The sequence below is a fragment of the Nycticebus coucang genome, chromosome 14 (assembly GCF_027406575.1).
Source record: "Nycticebus coucang isolate mNycCou1 chromosome 14, mNycCou1.pri, whole genome shotgun sequence".
Lineage (NCBI taxonomy): Eukaryota > Metazoa > Chordata > Mammalia > Primates > Lorisidae > Nycticebus > Nycticebus coucang.
In genome coordinates this window covers 27827441-27847935 of record NC_069793.1, presented here as the reverse complement: position 1 = coordinate 27847935, position 20495 = coordinate 27827441, and positions in this window count along the sequence as shown.

Here is a 20495-nt window from a genome sequence, read left to right as displayed (position 1 = left end):
CGTGTAGCATGCGGGCAGAAAGACCAGCATTCTCATTTGAAAATTCTGAAACCTGGCTCCGTTCTGATATTGACAGCGGGCCATTTGATTCTCATTTGGAGGAAGGGCTGCCAGGGTGTCTGTGGATAGAATTTTTTTTCCAAAAAAAATTTTTTTTTTTAAATTCACTCAAGCATTTTTTCAAGGACTCTGAAATCTAGATATCTGTGTCATTTGTTTGGAGGAAGAAGTTTTCATCTGAATAAAATATAAATGATGGTCATTAATCAGACCTCATTTTATATCATGCATGACATTTGCTTTCCGTGAGAACTTTAGCTTAGTACCCATGGCAGGAAGTATTAGCTGTAAATTGCAGCTTTAAGGAATTGAATGATTAGACTTGTTGGATAAAGGTATTTAATATTTAGAACTCAGTACTGCATTTATGCATTTGAAAAGGACTGCTGAACTCTTCTTATTTTAACTTTTGATCTTTTTATGTACATTTTTTTCTTTATCAAAAGATCATAGAATTAATTCAATACATTACTAAAATTTTCTGCCAAACCATTTCCACTGAATCAGTACATTGTCATGATCAAAATGGAGTCAGACGTCCTTGGTTTGATTCTGTAACTTGCTTGCTGTATGAACCTGGGTGGGTAACCTGACTTCTCTGTGACCTTCCTTCTGTGTAACGTGCTGATAGCAATATTTGTCTCAGAGTCTTTTGTGAAGATTAAATAGCTAATATAGTCATGGTCTTAAATCTTGAACACATTTAACCTTCCATAATTATGAAATGTTAAAAACACTAAGCTAGTCAATGAATTTATTTTTTCTGATCACAGATCTATTATAAGCTCCTTTGTTTATTAAGGCCAATCACAATTTGTTAAAATAAAAAGCCTGTCAGCAGAGTAGCAAAAGATGTTTTTTTCCCTTTGCTATAGGACCAAAATCCTCTTCCAAAGAGTGGTGAAGAGATACACCAAGTTGAACTGTAGCTTTCTTTTTTCTTTTCTTTTTTTGCAGTTTTTGTCCAGGGCCAGGTTTGAACCCACCACTTTTGGTATATGGGGCCAGTACTCTACTCCTTTGAGCCACAGGCACCACCCAGAACTGTAGTTTTCTTATAGTGACTCTTGAGGCAATTTCTTGCTCTCAAGGGGTGTGTAGCTCTGTGGTAGTTATCAGTACTGCCCACCAATGCTTTGGTTCTCCTCGTTCCAGGCAAAACTGTACTTCACTACCCCCTTGAACTTGGGCATGACCATGAGATTTGCCCTACCCAGTTTGTCACCTTCCACCAATTTGCTTCATGGGGTAGGTGGGAGATTGAGCAAAGTTAGGATTTTGTCTTTAAGAAAATAGAGAATCCATGAAAAAGATTAGCCATGGTCACATGAATTAGATGGACAAAAAATGTGAAAAGATGAGATATTTAACATTAGGTTCTTCTAATATTTAAGGGAATACTGAAAAAGGCATATGAGCAATCATGGAGCAGAATGATGAAACGAAAGCAAAATGTCTAAGATATTAGAGATAAAGAAATGAAAATGCTTTGAAGATTAAAAGGAAAGGCCACTGATATTGAATGTCCAATTGTGTAGTTTGATACAGTACAGGAGCCTGAGCCTGCATTGATCTCACTCCTAAGCCACAGGCTTTTTCACAGCCTAAATTTCTAAGGCATACTTCTCTGGGTTTGACTTGATTCATGTGAACAACTAATTTCTGATAATTATTGGTTAATTGTGAATGATATCTGTGTTTTAGAATTTTGAGTTTCTACTATATTAATAATGTTGTCTATAATTTTTCTTTCTTCTTCATCTTTTTTCCTTCTTATCCAGGTATGATAATATCTGCAAGTTTACCTTAAGTTTAGTGTTTTTCCAACTTATAGTTTCATATTCTATTTGTACAGTCAGTTTTGGGGCAGCTAATTCATCTCATTTTATTGAAAGCTAATATAATAATTTTATTTTAGCTGAAACACCTACCTTTCCAAGAGTCTGTCAGATTCACCGCCTCCTTGGTTTCTCTTGGTTGGTATGTATAAAGAGGCAATCCTGCCGGCTGACCCTTCACATTCATAAACATTTTCTCAGTTTTATTTGACATTTGAGGTCATTTAAATCTGATCTTTCAATGACAATGTGTTCAGAGGTCATTGGGAATAGTTAAACCTTTTGAGATTTTTTTTTTAATATCAAGCTTTATCACCAAAACCATTTTTTAAAAAAAGAATCACATTTCAAAAGATAGTTAAAATTACTCTCTATCACATCTTATCCTAAAATTTAAGTCTGTTGAATACAGTCAGTTAATATCATTACAGAATTTTTGTTTGCCACTAACACAATGTCTCCTACTATTATTAATGTATTGGTATACACCAGCAGAAGCAAACCACAGTTAGTTGCCAAACTTGGAAGAAGATTATTTAAGAAAAAAACAAGAAATAAAAATGGTGGAAGATAGTAAAGTATCTTCATCAAAGAACTACCCCGTTTTCCCGAAAATAAGACATCCTCCGAAAATAAGACCTACTCACAGGACCAATAAGACATCCCCTGAAAATAAGACCTAGCGCATCTTTGGGAGCACACCTTAAAATAAGACACTGTCTTATTTTTAGGGAAACAGGGTATTGTTTTTGAAGGAGATGGATAAGTAGGTGACTGGTTCGCCAACACGAGTATGTTTATTTGCTGTTGTTCTTTTATTTACAGACATTAATAATCTAAGTTTGTTCCGTATACAAAAGTTTATTATTACAGAGGAATTTGGAATGAAAATGAGTCAAGTGATACTTCCTAGGAATATAATTTACAAGAAGAAACCTAAGAAAATTTAGGACAGTCCTATCAACTCACTATGACTCAAAGGTATTTTATTTTTCTGAGCTACAAAACTATAGTATTAAGAAAGAAATTGTGTTGATAAGGGAATGCTCAAGAGCTATTTCTTTATGCATTGTCATATATCCATGAGATCACTTCTTTTTAAAAGAGATTTCGGTCATTGCCAGACAAGGCGTTTCATTTAAGTTTTTGAAAAATAATAATGTTGTTTAATTAAGAAATATTAGCATGAGAATGATCATTTACCAGTCTAACATGTGATCTTCCAAGTGAGCATTATCTGATAAGGCCAAACTAGAGAAACCCCATAGTTATTCCTGAAGCTTGAGATATTTCTCAGCAGTGGAAACTTTAGGGAGAAAAAATGGTTAATTAAATGATGGATACTCATTTTTGAATATAATTTTATCTTTTCTTATTTTTTGTTTGGCTCCTGATAAAGTCTTCCATAAATGAATTATTATGGGAATAAATAACTTAGATGAAGGAGCAACAGCTTGTCATAGATTAAAAACTGGTTACCCTTCCAGAAAAGAGTATCTTCTGTTTGAACAGAGGAAGGTTAATGGGAAGATGCCCTGGGATTGAGATAGGAAATAGTGCAGCTTGATGTATATATTAATAACATCACAGGAGAAGAGGCTGGACTCTAACAACCTCTCCAAAGAATGAGACCTGAGCTCTTGGAAATTCAGTCCACAATTTCCTGTGCAAACTTGTCAGCTCATCCATATTTCCCTCTGCTAGAAAGAAAAGTTCCTAAGTTATATCTGTTGGCCTCGATTTTAACTGCTGCAACATGATTGCTTCTAGGGGATTGCTAGCTACTTCTCTTTGACACAGAGGGGACTTAAGCATCAGATAAAAATGTCATATCTGTTATTAGGTGCAGGACCCCGGGTAGCCAATTTCCTATGACAGTTTTGGAAAGAGCTCTGTAAATCAGTAATATTTAGAGGGGGAAAAAAGGTGAGCAGGGAGGAGGTTTAAGATTCTTTTTCCTAACCACACACACACATACATGCATGTCCACTTGGTCCCATAATAGACCTTTTTGTTATGAGAAATAAGTTAATGTAACTTAATTAGAAATAAAAATGTCGTAGAACTTATTTTGATTATTAGCATCCATATGCAAACACACATGTGACAACCTTGTCTAGGTGATGCTTGATTTTGCTGAGTTTTTCCAAACATTATTATGGGTTTTCAAGAAAAGATCAATTAGTAATGTATGTCCTTAGTGTCCTGTCTATGATATTGCTGTCAAGATTAATCATTTGGAGGGTTCCAAGTAACCAATCACAGCCATCACCTTGTCGGAGCATTCTGGTGCCTGTGGGGTAGATGTGGTCTGTAAACGGTGTGCACATGTGTGCAGGGAAGGTGGTGGACAGAGAGCATTTTTAAGACTGAGGTTGGAAGAATGTGGGTGTAGTGAAACCAAAGGAGCCATGGGGATGCATTTGTAAAGCCAAAATGTAGGGTCCCAAGAAGTTCTTCAAAGAGACAGAATGTAACAGCTGGTGCCCTGCCATTGGCCGGGGACGCAGGAGCTAAATTTCTAGGTGGGATGAAGTGTTGGCCACCTTCTGGGCACACTGGAAAGGTAGCTTTATTTAAAGGATCGCGGAAAGAGGTGACAATCAAGAAAGGCAGGTGTGCTGTATCAATCCATTGAAAGTATGTGGAATAGCTGAAAATAATGAGTTTTGCTCTACAATGAGGGCTTTTGCAAATACTTTTGCATATTAATTTCTCTATTTTTTATTTTTTTATTAAATAATTTTCTAGAGGTAAAAAAATAAATTGGGTTAACATCGGACTTTTCTTAGAATGTAAGATAATGCTTTATGTCAATTTCAAAATCTTTTGCAAGAAATGCTAAGAAAAGGGGGAAGGCTTTTTTTCAACGTGAAACAATTAATTAGATTTTAACTAAATATCATGTTCTCTAGAGTTGCAAAAAAGGATACCTACAAAACATTAGTGACTAATCCATTTGTAATTAAGATAAACTCATATCCATACTATTTAAATACTTGATTGTCAATTTAACAAATATTTATTGACAATATCACATAAAATGTAACAAAAAAATTCTGAATTTAACTTAAAAAGATACATTATTCTAATAAAATTTTGCATGTTTCTTATTTAATAAAGAGTTCCAAATTAAAAAAAAAAAATAACTTCTCTACTTTAAACGTCCTAGCCTAAGGGACGATGCTACATTTGGTGATAGTCCGGTGTCTAGTAAATCTCTACCGTATTGCTTCCTTCAGACCGTTCCTGAGCAAAGGGCGCCCCTACTGTCTCCCGAGGTTCCTCAGCGGCTGCTCTCTGCACTGAATCATTTACTCCCCAGATAGTCACATGACCCTCTCTTATTACCCTCTTTTGCTCAAATATCTTCTCTGATTATCCTTTCAAAATAGCATTAGCCACTCTTTATATTGGGAATAATATGAACTCCATAGGGGGAGGGCTTTCTTTGTTTTGTTTTGTTTTTTTCCTACTAAACCCCCAGCACCTCAGTGGTTGGATAATATACTACACACTGAGAAATATATGTGGAGACATGAAAATTGTTACATATTTTTATTAGCTGATTCTCCTTTGGGCTGTGGGTTAAAGACAAAAGGCCTTCCTTAGCTGACACAATGAAATGTGAGTATTTCTTTAGTGACTCTAACTGAGGAAGTAACAAGGGAAGACCTGATTTTCTCCTTTCTCCTTCCCCACCGTCTCCAACCCCACCTCTTACTCTCCACTCCCCACTTCAGATTAGCTGCAAATTCATTCTGCTTGATTTAGCCAACGGCATCATTCACAAAGCAGCGTTTTCTTGCAACCCTGCTAATTTTACCCTCTCAAATCTACTTAAGCGGCGAATCCTCACAGAGGCACGATTTCAGCAAATCCTTGCATACACCTTCCTCGTCTGCGTTATTGACGTTTGCCAGTCCATGACCTTGAAATCATTATTGCCCTATCTTTTGGCAGACACCAGCTCATTACAGTGTCCCTGCCTCACAGGTGATCTGACTTTGTGAAGTTTTAAATGGGGAAGTTTCTAACGAACACGATTTAATTTCCAAGGCCCTATAAATTTGCTTTGGTACCTAGAAGGAAAGCGAAAGTCCCTCTAAATTTTTTAGGCCTGACCAAAGCTGGAAACATTTGGCCTATTTCAAAGAGTACCCACCTCCTGCCTTCTGATTTCACTCGCAAAACCGAGTTTCTAGAACACTTGCAGTGCTGTTTGGAAGCCCATGGGTAAGAAGCAGATGGATGAAACATTAGGGTAAGAGGAGGTGCGTGGTGGAAGAACAGCCACCACCCATCAAGTTGACGATAGCCAATATCTGCCACTGAGTGCTTGAACACGTTCCCCTGCTCTTTGCCGGCTTGCTATTTGAAAAATTCCTCTGTCAGCCTTCTGATCAGACGTGCAATGTGTAGGGCTGGGAAACTGCCACGAAACCATTTATTTTCTTAATTGTGTCTTACAACCGCAAGGTAGGTTTGATTTCCAACACTTACCACCTTGTGAGAATTATACCTCCTTTCTGACCTTCAATGAAAGCAAAACTGCCCAGCTTCTAATAATTACTGAAAATAGCTCCTTTATATCAAAGTAGTCAATGTATTCAAAGTAGGATGCTATTAAAATAAAAAAGACTAAAAAAATTACATTTATATGTACAAATATTTATTAACTAAAGGTTTATTATATTAATAAGCATAAAAAGTCTTGCCTAAAATCATCTAGTAAAATCATCTATAGTAAAAGAACTCTTTATAAAAATTAAGGTAACATATCAATGTACATTAAAAGAAAATAAAACGTTCTTATTAATGATCTGAGCATTAGAAAAACAAACAGTAATTATTCTTGTTATGCAATCATGTACTTAATCAGGCTTTTAGTCTTGTCTGTTTCCCACAATGCATCATTAGGATTTTCCTGAAGAATAAATTCCCCACAATAAGAATCTTGTTTCTTTAAATTAAATTGACTGCAATTATTTTCAAAGTTTCATTTATCATTAATACATTTGATAGTGAGATCTTTAATTGCTTTTTCATAATGGTTTTAGTTGAGGAAATATTTAGTTGAGCTAAAAAGATCAAATTCTGTAGATAGGGAATATTCTTGGTACTCTTTTATCAGTACATAGTACTCTGAAATGTGTCTACGAAAGTATTTCTGTAGATACTGTCTTTCTTTACTTCATTCCATCTATCTTGATTTGAAAATTATTTTTAAAATAAAAAATTTTCAAATTATAAAATTCTCCTTTTATTTATTTCTTCTTATTTTTTTGAGACAGGGTCTCACTTTGTTACCCAGGTTGGAGGGCTATGGTATAATCATAGCTCACTGTAACCTACAACTTTGGGGGTCAAACAAGCCTCCCCGCCTGATCCTCCCAAGTAGCTAGGCCTACAGGTACATACCACTATGTGTAGCTAACTTAAAATTGTGCCCAGGCTGTTCTTGAACTCCTGGCCTCAGCCATGCTCCTGCCTAGTCTCCTAAAATGTCAGGATTATAGGCATAGGCTACTGCATTTTGGCAGAATTCTTAATTTTAATACCATGCTGATTCAGAATATAAATGCTTTCAATCAAAATAGAACCGGCTTGGTGCCTGTGGCTCAAGCGGCTAAGGCACCAGCCATATACACCTGAGCTGGCGGGTTTGAATCCAGCCCGGGCCCACCAAACAACAATGACCGCTGCAACCAAAAAAAAAAATAGCCAGGTGTTGTGGCGGGCGCCTGTGGTCCCAGCTACTTGGGAGACGGAGACAGGAGACTCGCTTGAGCCCAGGAGTTGGAGGTTGCTGTGAGCTATGACGCCACAGCACTCTACCCAAGGTGACAGCTTGAGACTCTGTCTCAAAAAAAAAAAAAATAGAACCTTTATACAAATATTTTCCTTCAGAATTTGAGATATTCCAAAGTTTAATTATAGAATTTGATAGATTAAATTTTATACCATTCAAAATCTTCTCTTATAATTCTTAAGATTTCCACCCTTTTAAATTTCAATATCTTTCTATTTACAAGAAAGCCTCATCTTCAATATTTACAAATTTCTAAATGACTGAACACCTTGCATGTATGACTATGTGTGTTCTCTCTGTTAAAATACCTTGATTAAAAATAGTTAAGGCAACTTACATTTAGAGAACTTTTTAATAAAAGGTTTACCCTATATAGGACCTTTTAATTTCAGAAGTACTTCTTTGAAGAGCAAATTTAAAAAAAAATTGTGCTGAACAATCAAGAGAGAAAATATATACCACCTTACAAGACAGTTGCTCCTTCATAAAATTTTATATTTTTATATTTTATTTACGCTAAACATATATTTGTAAATTCATGACAACTATAGCATCTATTTCAATTTGTAGAACATCAAAGTTTGCTCAGCAACCATTTTGAATATATGTACACCATAATTAATTTCAGTGTTATCAGTTTCTGAATGTATTGTTTAGTTATTACTGCATAACAAATCACCCCGTCACTTCATGGCATAACACAACAACTTTTTTATGTGCCTTTGTATCAAGATACAGACCCTCTGTATCAAGAATTTGAACAGGGTACAGCAATATGACTTGTTTCTGCCCCACAATGTGTAGGGTCTTAGCTGGAAAGGCTTAAAAGTTTGAAATAATGCAACAGCCAGAGGCAAAGAGCTATCTGATGAAGCTGATTGTCATTTAGGACCTCTGCTGAGCTATTACCTGGAATATCTATATGTCACTTTATCAAGTGGTCTCCTTAAATGGGCTGGAAAACACCTGCTTTTCCTAATAGCACAGAAGATAACAAGAGTAGGTGCCTTGTTCTAAAAGGCAGAAATCATGGCTTTTTGATCGTCTATACTTGGAAGTAGTATACTCTAATAGAATATTAACAAACATATGCCTACATTTAAGGCAGGGGGCATAGACCCCAACCACTTCACGGGGTGAGTGCCAAGGTCACATCATGAGAAGAGCGTATGGTATGGTTGCTTATATGATTCTACAGAAAACTTGTAATAAAATCTGTCACACTTAGTAAAAATGTTTTTGTCACTACCATGATCCAGCAAAATTTATGTCATATTATAAAACTACTTTTATCTTTCCTGCTAAACTTTTAGACTACACTTTTGACCACAATGTGAGATCCTTCACCTTTAGCAGAATGAATTCTGAAAAGTTTTACATTGGTTTCATAAATTATATTAAAAAATCAAATTATTGTTGGAATTGATTGATCTCTATCAGAAGCATCTGAGGCATTGGAGTAAAACTCTATTGCTGAACTGTTCACAAGTGTATTTTCTGTTCTCAAAGTGCACTGACAGCTATCTATTGACTTTTCATCTCTGCATGTAAAATATTGGAATTAAAAATTAGCAAGATGAATTTAAACAAATTGTTATTTGATTTGAATGAAAAGCCATGCGTCACAGGGTGATAAGGAGCACTTTTTTCAGCTCCCATTTAAATTGCTGCTTTCATAAAATTACTGTTAACTTTTGAAGTGGAGGCTGATGTTTCTTCTGCGTATTTGTATCTTTGTGTTTAGATAGGATAAATGGTATCACTGTTCTTCCTATGATAAAAAGTAAATGTTCATAAGTATTTCATGTAAGCTAAGCATTTATCATCATCTTTCTCCAAACAAGGAAATTCTGTATTTAAGTTTTCATTTACAATGGATTTTCTTTATTTTTTAGCTCATTGCCTATGAAAGGGCTTATTACAAACTCAAAAATTATTATCAAACAATAAAATAGTCTTTGATATCTAGCATTTAAGGAATGACAGAAAAACCATGGCAATCATGTCCAGTTGGACTGCTCAGCCTCTATTGCCTGCCCATGTTTTATGGACACCTAATCAGTAATTTCCCATATTTCCCACTGATCCCGTCAGTATGTGATCTGGAAGCCTGGCACACCTCATAGTCCACAGCAAGAGCCACAGAACAGCTATCTGGAGTACCACATTGCTGGGAGGGACATCAAATACTTTTCTACCACCATCTGGGATCAGAAAGAGCAAACTGACCCACCCTATTTGTATCTTTGTGAGTGCCCAGTGTGCTTTCCATGAAAGAGGGGGGTTAGTTAGCATTGGTCAGGAAACCATCTCGTGAATGAAAGGTATTTTGTCTGCGGTCTCTTCCAATTTAACCCTGTGTTAAAATGACAATTATATTTAATGCTCAGGTGACTCATACATTCTTAGGTGGCAGGAACTGCAAGTGAACAATTAAGGTTTATGGGAATCATCTTGGCTTAATTTAATGCGATTATTATTAGTAGTAATTCACTAAAATTGAGGGAAAATCTTGGCCACATGCTAATCTGGATGGGACGCTATGGCGAGCTGAACATATCATGAGTGAACCCTGTGACAAAACTTAGGGCCACCGTGATGTTTTTATCCAGGTTGGACTTTTACAGGCCATCTTTTGCGTTCTCTTGTTCTCTAGAGATTGTTAGTAAAGTTGAGTTGGTTTGTAATTTATTATGCTATCTCAGAAAACTTATTTGCATCTAAATCTGTTTTCTTCTATTTATAATGAAGTTCATAAAACTTAATTCTTAGAAACATTGTGAAAATTATATTAGGAAAAGCTTAGAAGTGTCTGGCACAAAATAAGTCACTGAAGTTATGATGGATTTTAAAAAATATATATTGTATTAATAACATCAACAATACTAATTAAATATATAAAATATGTGCAATTATAGCTTTCATAGCTTTGAAGAAATTTGTATAAATATTTTGCTACCAAGAAAAATTGTATAATGGAGGAAAGACTGAAATAGGGACTGTTATTTTTGAGGGTGGCATTGCCTCTTTGGAGGGCAAGTTTTTAAAGCAAACAACAAGCCTTAGGGTTATTCATAGTATTTAATCCTATGATTGTCACATTTTTGGTATTTATTCAAAAGTAATAAGCATACATATTGTAAAGAATATAGCTGCAAGGTTGTTCATTTTCCTGATATTTAGATAGGAAGAAATTGGAAACAATGTAAGTGTCCAAATATAAAGGCTAGCTTGAATAAATTATGGCACTAACATATAATGCAATACTATAAGGCCATTAAGAATGATGTAATTTTAATTTAGTAACATGCTAATATATTCATATTTTCATAAATATAACAGCTTCCAAACTTGTATGTATTATTGATTCCTAACTTAGTTTTGAAATGTTTTAACTCAAACACACACAGACACAGACATGCATGTGAATATGTGTGTGTGTGTGCCTGCACACACACACAAGTTTAGGAGTCTCTAAATCAAACTGCTGACAGTGATTATTTCTGAATAGTAAAATTTCAGAAATAACATCTCAGGTTATTGTTATTGCATATAACCCCAAATATTCAAATATCCCCTTTTTAATTAAATCATATTTGTGTACATTAATGCATTTATGGGGTACAATGTGCTGATTTTATATACAATTTGGAATACTTACCTCAAAGTGGTTAATGTAGCCTTCATCTCACTTACTTAACTATTGTGTTAAGACATTTATACTCTACACCTAATAGATTTGACATGTACCCTTGCAATATGCACCAGAGGTGTGGCCCTTTCAATGAAAGTAATGCATTGGTTCATAAAATAGAAAACCTCAGAGTAGAGTGACCTTGGGCCCCGTCACAGTTCTTTTGTCTGAAGATTTCCCAGCTCTATCTGCCTTTCCTTCTGTGTGATGTCCTTGCTCGTCCTCAGTGTGGTTTGCTTCATAAAGCACAGTGGCACCTGCAAGTGTAGCCCACACGTCTGCACACCAAACATTTAACACAGCCTTGGCATTATAAAAAAGCACCTTAAATGGGCAGGTTTAAGTTCTTGATCTTAATTTTATCTGACCAATCACAGTCAACAACTATGGTCAGAAAAACAGCTTGAACTGAATGAGCTAAGTTGATTAGGTGTTGTTGCTCATTTTAAGGCAAATAATTATGGCAAAAGAAGCATCAAGTTGATATGCCTACTTCAGAGATCAACTCTGGAGAAGGATTGAGGTTAATCCCACATAAATTCTGTGGTTACTTTACAATGGGAAAGAGCTGGAACAGATGCTAGGGGAGGCGATACAATATCTCTTTCCATATAAGTCTGAACACAATAACTAAGAAAATGCCATGAAGGCTATGTTAACCAGTTCGATGAAAATATTTCAAACTGTATATAAAACCAGCACATTGTACCTCATGATTGCATTAATGTACACAGCTATGAGTTAATAAAAAAAAATAATATATACATATAGGTATGTACTGTAAAAAAAAACTTATCTTTTTTTTATTTATTAAATCATAGCTGTGTACATTAATGTGATCATGGGGCACCATACACTAGTTTCACAGACCGTTTGACACATTTTCATCACACTGGTTAACATAGCCTTCCTGGCATTTTCTTAGTTATTGTGCTAAGACATTTACATTCCACATTTACTAAGTTTCACATATACCCTTGTGAGATGCACCACAGGTGTAATCCCACCAATCACCCTCCCTCCACCCCTCTCCCCCCTCTCTCCCCTCCTTTTCCTCCTTCCCCCTATTCTTAGGTTGTAACTGGGTTATAGCTTTCATGTGAAAGCCATAAATTAGTTTCATAGTAGGGCTGAGTACATTGGATACTTTTTCTTCCAAAAAACTTATCTTTTAAAAATTGTAACTGTAGAATTTTCATTAGGTAGACCTAAATTAACGTAACCATCAATGACTGGATGGTAACAGTGATTATTATTATTACTGTTACCGCTTAGGTTTTAGGGTAAAGTAGCATACAGTAAGAAAAACAACCCAAGGCATAACTCCCGGTTCTTTTTTAGGGTAATAAAAGATCTTTCAGACTCTTCTATACCCTTTTTATCTATGTTCACAAATAATGTGATTTCAGGTCCCAAGTGGAGACCATGAAATACTTCATTCAAGTACATGCAATTGAATTTTTCTTCAAATTATTTACCTAGGACAAAAGGAGTACTCATCTTTTAAAGATATGATCTCTCTGTGTCTGAGTATTGAAACAATCCTTTTTTATTAATAAAATCAACCCCACATGAATTAATGAGGAATCTAGTTTTAAAAGGGTCAGGTGAATTGAGATGCAGTTTTCTATGGATGTTTGAGTGCTTTGCCATCATAGTTTGCAGCCTTTATTGTATCTAATATGTTCCTCAAGTGGACAATGACTCAGTCGGGCAAAACAGAAGGAACTGTACACAGCAGGGCAGAAAATGGAGCTCTAGTCTCAATTGTTCTACTCAACTACGGTAGATTTTAGGCAAGTCACTTTAGAACCATGGCCCACTATTTTTGTGCTTTTAAATTGAGATGATTGAGCTAAATATGCCCTAAGTTTCTTTCCAGTTTAAATTGGAGAATTTCATGTAGGATTTTTCTGGACAAATGACAGAATCATGTTACTCTTCACATTGTGACCCTGCCCCAGAAATCAAAGGAGAAGTAAAACAGAGCTTTATTTTTAAAACACAGTATTTTATTCACAGAGCCTCATTCATTTTTCACTGCTGGATCTCTGCGTCGGTTTGCAAAGGGATGCTTAGAAAAATGAAACAAAGCAGACTGCCTTGTCCATTTGATGTTCATATAACTGTTACACCTTTCACCTTTGTGGTCTTGCCTTCTGTGTTAGTTTTTTATTTTTTTTCTCTTTTTCTTTTTTGGACATCAGGTTGAATGCATTGAATTAATCACACTCCTCTGTTCAAGGTATATTATTATCATTTGTCTTTGCAAAGCCCTTTCCTTATTCCTTTTCTCAAATTATTTATATTCAACACCTAGGCCAGTCCCAGTCCCCTTCCCCTTAAATGTTCTTTTATGTTTAATATGTATTTTATTATATGTACCTCAGCAAAATGCATTAATATTGTATATAATTTACAGTAAAGGAATTGTGTTATGTGTCTCATTCTGTTTCTTATTTTGAAGCGTATTATATTTTTAAGAGTTGTTCGTTTTGCCCTGTGTACTGTAATCTAGCATACTTTGTACTCTTGTACGTTGTGACTGCACACTGCATCTACCATATTTTATGTACCATTCTCCTACAGGAAACCCAGACTGCTTCCTACTCCTTGCCATGACATGCGATGTTGCAGTGAGGATGCTCATACTTATTTCCTTATGAATCTTTGAGAATTTGAATGAGGCAAATCCTCAAGGCCTTCACTGCTAGGATCAATGGTATACATATCATTACACTGAATAAGTCATTGTGGCTTTAATTTACCATTCTTAATGAGTAACAATATCAAGTATCTTTTCATACACTCATTAGCCAGGTGAATCCCACATTTTCCTGTAGTGTCTGCTCCAGTCTTTTCCCCAGTTTTGTTTTTTAAAAATCTAATTTGTAGGGACTTCTTGTTCTTGGTATAAGTCCTTCATCAGAAATATGTATTCCTAATATAGTCTTTAAATTTATGGCTTTGAGTTTCCATGCTATCATGTCTCTTTATAACAGAAATTCTTTATTTTCATAAAAGCCAATTTGTCAACTTTTTCTAGTTCTTTCTTCTTATGTCTTCTTCAAGTAATCCTTTCCTATTCCATTAAGTACATGATGCATCTCAAGCTAATTATTTTTTTTAAAGCATGAACTGGTATCAAGGTTTTTGTTTGTCTAAGTATTCAATTGACAACATCCCTATGATTCTGATAAAGTAAATGGGAAACATGAAAAGAAAATTTGTGGGGTTTTTTTTTGAAAGAAAGAACTGAACTAATTTTTTCCTGGAGAAATTTAAGATGGCAGCTGAGTAACAGCTTCCCTGCAACTGGGAACAGTGAGTCTGGGGAGACAAGACTCCAGGCATCTCTGGCCGGTGGGATCTGCCTATAATCATCCCTTTGAGGATACAGGGAGCCAGCAAGGGACTTCTGGACCCCAGGAGGAGGACAAAAACAGTGGAAAACTGGCAAGTGGTTGCATGTGTTCGATCAACCTAATCACGCCAGCAACCGTAAGTAAAAGCAGCAGTGAGACTGCAAACTGGAAAGGCCTTACCTGTGAACTGTTTGCAGTTTAAAGATCTTGAAAAAATAATACTTCGTTTTATATGGAATCAGAAAAAACCTCGAATAGCCAAAACATTACTGAGCAATAAAAACAAAGCAGGAGGAATCACGCTACCAGACCTGAGACTACTATAAATCCATAGTGATCAAAACAGCATGGTACTGTCACAAAAGCAGAGAATTAGATGTCTGGAACAGAATAGAGAACCAAGAGATGGATCCAGCTACTTACCATTATTTGATCTTTGACAAGCCAGTTAAAAACATTCAGTGGGGAAAAGATTCCCTATTTAACAAATGGTGCTGCGTAAACTGGCTGGCAACCTGTAGAAGATTGAAACTGGACCCACACCTTTCACCATTAACTCTCACCATAGGCTCTCACTGGATAAAAGATTTAAACTTAAGACATGAAACTATAAAAATACTTGAAGAAAGTGCAGGGAAAACTCTTGAAGGAATCGGCCTGGGTGAATATTTTATGAGGAGGACTCCCCAGGCAATTGAAGCAGTATCAAAAATACACTACTGGGACCTGATCAAACTAAAAAGCTTCTGCACAGCCAAGAACATAGTGAGTAAAGCAAGCAGACAGCCCTCACAATGAGAGAAAATATTTGCAGGTTATACCTCCGATAAAGGTCTAATAACCAGAATCCACAGAGAACTCAAACGTATTAACAAGAAAAGAACACATGACCCCATCTCAGGGTGGGCAAAGGACTTAAAGAGAAACTTCTCTAAAGAAGACTGACGCAAGATCTACAAACACATGAAAAAAAGCTCATCATCCTTAATCATCAGAGAAATGCAAATCAAAACTACTCGGAGATATCACCTAACCCCAGTAAGAGTAGCCCACATAACAAAATACCAAAACCAGAAATGTTGGCGTGGATGTGGAGGAAAGGGCACACTTCTACACTGCTGGTGGGAATGCCCACTAATACGTTCCTTCTGGAAAGATGTTTGGAGAATACTTAGAGACCTAAAAATAGATCTTCCATTCGATCCTATAATTCCTTTATTAGTTCTATACCCAGAAGACCAAAAGTCACAATATAACAAAGACATCTGTACCAGAATGTTTATTGCAGCCCAATTCATAATTGCTAAGTCATGGACGAGGCCCAAGTGCCCATCGACCCACGAATGGACTAGCAAATTGTGGTACATGTATACCATGGAATATTATGCAGCCTTAAAGAAAGATGGAGACTTTACCTCTTTCATGTTTACATGGATGGAGCTGGAACATATTCTGCTTAGCAAAGTATCTCAGGAATGTAAGAAAAAGTATCCAATGTACTCAGCCCTACTATGAAGCTAAATTATAGCTTTCACATGAAGACTATAACCCAACTATAGCACAAGACTATGGGGAAAGGGCCAAGGAAGGGCAAGGGAGGGGGGAGGTTTTGGTGGAGGGAGGGTAGTGGGTGGGGCCACATCTATGGTGCATCTTAGAATGGGTACAGGCTATTGCACTAATGTACACTATGATTTAACAATAAAAAAAGGAAAAAAAAAGAACTGAGCTATGGCTTTCTTCTTTTTTGGGGGGGTGCTTGGCTGGGTTTGAACCCGCCACCTCTGGTACATGGGGCCAGTACTCTGCTCTTTAAGCCATATGCACACCTGAGCTTTAGCTTTCTTCCTACACTATCTAGCTGTTTGATTTGAGTTATCTCTCTTTTCTTTTACCCCATTTTTTTCTGTTATAGATCAAGGGCATGGAACTAGATAATCCTTATGGGATTCTGGTCCTCTAAAACCCTATGGTTATGCTAGAATTTGGAAAAGTAGAAAATAAAATCATGTGAGATCATTTTTATCTTCCCCTAACCTCTCCTATCACTTCCCAAACATATTTCTTCTCTCTCTTCTGTAATCTCTGTCACCTTGCCAAATGTGCTTTAAGAATTGTGTTTCTTTCTTTGGAACCAGAAGATAAGGGCTATTGCTATCACTAATATTCTAACACGTAGCCAAGATTTGTGTAGGACTGTTTAAGAAATTATTTTATTTTCCATGGCTTTTATCTGTGACTCCTTTTAAGATGTTCCCTTTATCACTGCTTTTCCTCGTTTTGACCCTGTTGCTTGGCATGTTCTTCTGAATGATTATTCAACTTAGGGTTTTTTTATTGATGTTCTTGAAAAATTATTTTTTGTTGTTATATCTTCAAATATTTATCCTGTTTCTCCTCATTTTCATCTCTTTCTGGGATTCCAATTACATGTGTGTTAGATTGATTGACAGTGTCTTTTGGGTCCCTGATGCTCCCCCAAATCTGTGGACTTTCTCTCTGTGCTTCATTTTGGGTAGTTTGTATTGCTGTGTGTTTTGTTCACTGAGTTTTTTTTTTCTTTTTCACATCTAATTTGTTGTTGATCTCTCTCAGTATATGTTTTATTTCACATATTGTTTTTTTGTCTCTAGGTACTGCAGTATCTTCTTTTTCTCTTATTATGCTTATGTTTTCCTCTACCACCCAGAACACATTGCACACATTTATAATAGAATAGTCCCATGATCCCTGTCATTTCTAGTCCTGTGTCTGTTGACATATTTCTCCTGGTGTGGATTGTAACATCCTGGTTTTTTGTATCCCTGGCAATGTGCTCCCTAGATGCTGGATATTGTGACTCACATTGTTGAATGTTGGGTTATGCTTTTTCTTTTTAGTAATATTTGATTTTTGTTCTGGTGCATCGTGAAGTTACATAGGTTCAACTTGATCCCTTTGAGATTTGCCTTTATATTCTTTTAATGTGGATCCAGACTGTGTTTTAGTCTAGGCCTCATCGAGCTCCCAAAGATACGGTATTATCTTCTGAGGAATCTACCTAATGCCCCTTGTTATAGGAAGCCCTTCTATCTCGGTTTGAGGAATCTCAAATTATTTCTAGGTCTTTGTGGCCTCTGGAAATTGTCCTGTCTACTACTCCTTTCCAGTAGCTCTTTACTTAACCTCAGCTAATTTCCTCTCTCTTATGCATAAACACCCAGTTAAAGACCTGTACAAATCCTGTGTATCTACAAAGTTCTAAAGGTAGTTCTCTCCACTATGGTCCACAAATTCTAGTCACTTTATCACTTTATCTCTTCCCCATAATGAGACCACTGCATTCTGTTTGGGCTCACTGTCTCTTCCATATAATCTAGACTTTTCCTTCAGGCCACACAATAACCTGAAACAATTGTAGAGCTCATCTGATTTCCTTTCCCTCCATTATCACAGGCCTGTATGGCCATTGTCCAATGTCTGAGAATCACTGATTAATCTATTTACCCATTTTTCTAGTTGTTGAAAGCATTAATTAGTTTCCTGTAACTATATTCTTGCCATAAATTATCTATTACTTTTCTTTGTGGGGGTGGGGGTGAGGGTGCCTCTTTACTGTTCAGGACTATTTCTGTATTATGTTTTAAGGTTATGCCAAATGTTCATGGACATATTTTCTCCAGAATCACCCCCACCCCTTTTTTTAGTAAAACAAAATTTATTTGTAAAACAGGACCTGTTATATATAAAATGGCACACAATCAAGTTATACAAAAATACAAAATTTCTTTCTGATTACAGTTCTAGTTTCAAATGATAATTAGAAAGCATTTCTGGTGCCTTACAAGTAGCTGAGATTGTGAGCATATGAAACCTGGAGAAGCAAGAGTCCATGATGCAGGGATGTCCAAGTGAATATAACCTAATTTCCAAGTTCAAGGCTTCCATCAGGTCACTTTGGAGGGACATCTAAAAATAGCTAGCTTCTGGAATGTCTTCTGTTTTGATACCCATCTTCTAGAGTTTTTGTCAATTCTAAATTTAGTTCTCAGTGTTTCTGAATGTCCAATGTCTGTGTGGGCTATGAAACAGAATATTTGCAATAAGAATATGGATTTAAAAACACACACACACAATTAAGAGCTCATGTCTTAGCAAGATCTGAGAAACCAACGTTGTGAGAGTAGCTGTTTTGAAATATTAATTCTCCAGAAGTTAAGATCGAACATCTAGTGCCACCAAACAGTATCGTTGTACTCTTTTATATCATTTGAAATGGAATAAATATGATTATGTGACTAACAATTGTCCAAATAGGTGAGAGAGCAAATCATGTAAGAAAATCCAGAATCACCCTTTTTAATATGCTCACTATGTTAACGACCTTGGCATCTTATTAACAAAGTAGACTTGGTTTACTCTCTGCAATGTGTGAATTTTGGCAACCCAGAAGCTACATTCAATGGTACTAGTTTTCTTTTTTTTTGTTTATTGTGTCAGAGCAATGTAGCATGGTTCTGTATCTAATAGGAAAGAAAAAATGTAATTCTATCACATAATTAAATGACTACAAAGTAAACCTTGAAGAAATATAAGCTATTTTTATAGGTTTTTCAGTAAGTCTCACAATTTAGAAAAATCACAAAGCAGAAGGCATTCTCCTGTGTCTTGTCTTTGCAAGTAGGAAAAGCATTTAACTTAATCAGATTTTAGTACTGTCAACTATAAACATAACATTTTCTTTAGCTGCTTACAGAAAGAAAAGAAAAGAGCCCAATCCCTATCTGTACAGTATCAGTTTTCAAATGAATAAAAATAATAGCTCAGTCTTAACTACTTCATTCAGTAATTTATAGAGGAGAAAATATTTGGGGTATTAAATTTTTCATGCTACATAGAAAAGGAAGCGGTTAGTTAATACCTATGCCGGTTTATTTTATATTCAGAAAAAGTGCCCGAGACACTTAAGATAGAAAGAAATATTTTGCTAAAGCTAATTGCCATCTGAAAAATTTATAATCTATAAAATTCAGTCCAACACTAGGTTGCCGTGTACTTTCTGACAACTTTGAATTTAAAAAACACACTATATTAGATTATTTACTTTTCTGTTTTCTTTTCCCCTTGGTTTTCTGGGCATCCAGGTTTTACTGGAAAAATGAACATTAATGTTTTTGTAGACAGAATATTTCTAATACCTAAATAACATATGAATTTAAGAGAATATTTAGCTTACCTGAACATGGAATTTTGTCTAATCATTGTGTCAAATATCTACATATTTATTCATGTCAATTACCTTGTGTTCTAAAATTTTATAGTTATTTTAAAATAAGTAAGAGAAGTAAAATTGGTGATCTCAATAGATACAATATGAAAGATTAAATTCCTGTCCTGGTTTGGAACAAAAATAAACAAATTTCAGAGTAGAGAATTTGGACCATGTAAGAGAGTTACCTTTATATCAGTATTTCAATTACTAAAGTAGTTTAACATATATTTCAGAAAATCTTTGTATTAGAAATTAGGATTAGATTAATGTAACTTTAAAGTACTAATCATTAAGTGATGAGGCATAGATTCCTTCAGTTTACCCTTAAGTTACTCAGAGGCCAAAGAAATAGGGCTTTGAAAGTTAGCATTCTTTAAAGTGTTCTCCTATAAAACAAAACAAAATGAAAAAGGTAGTCTTAGAGATATTAAATTCTACTGAGTCAAGGAAAGGGTCAAAGAGTTTGCCCTAGATA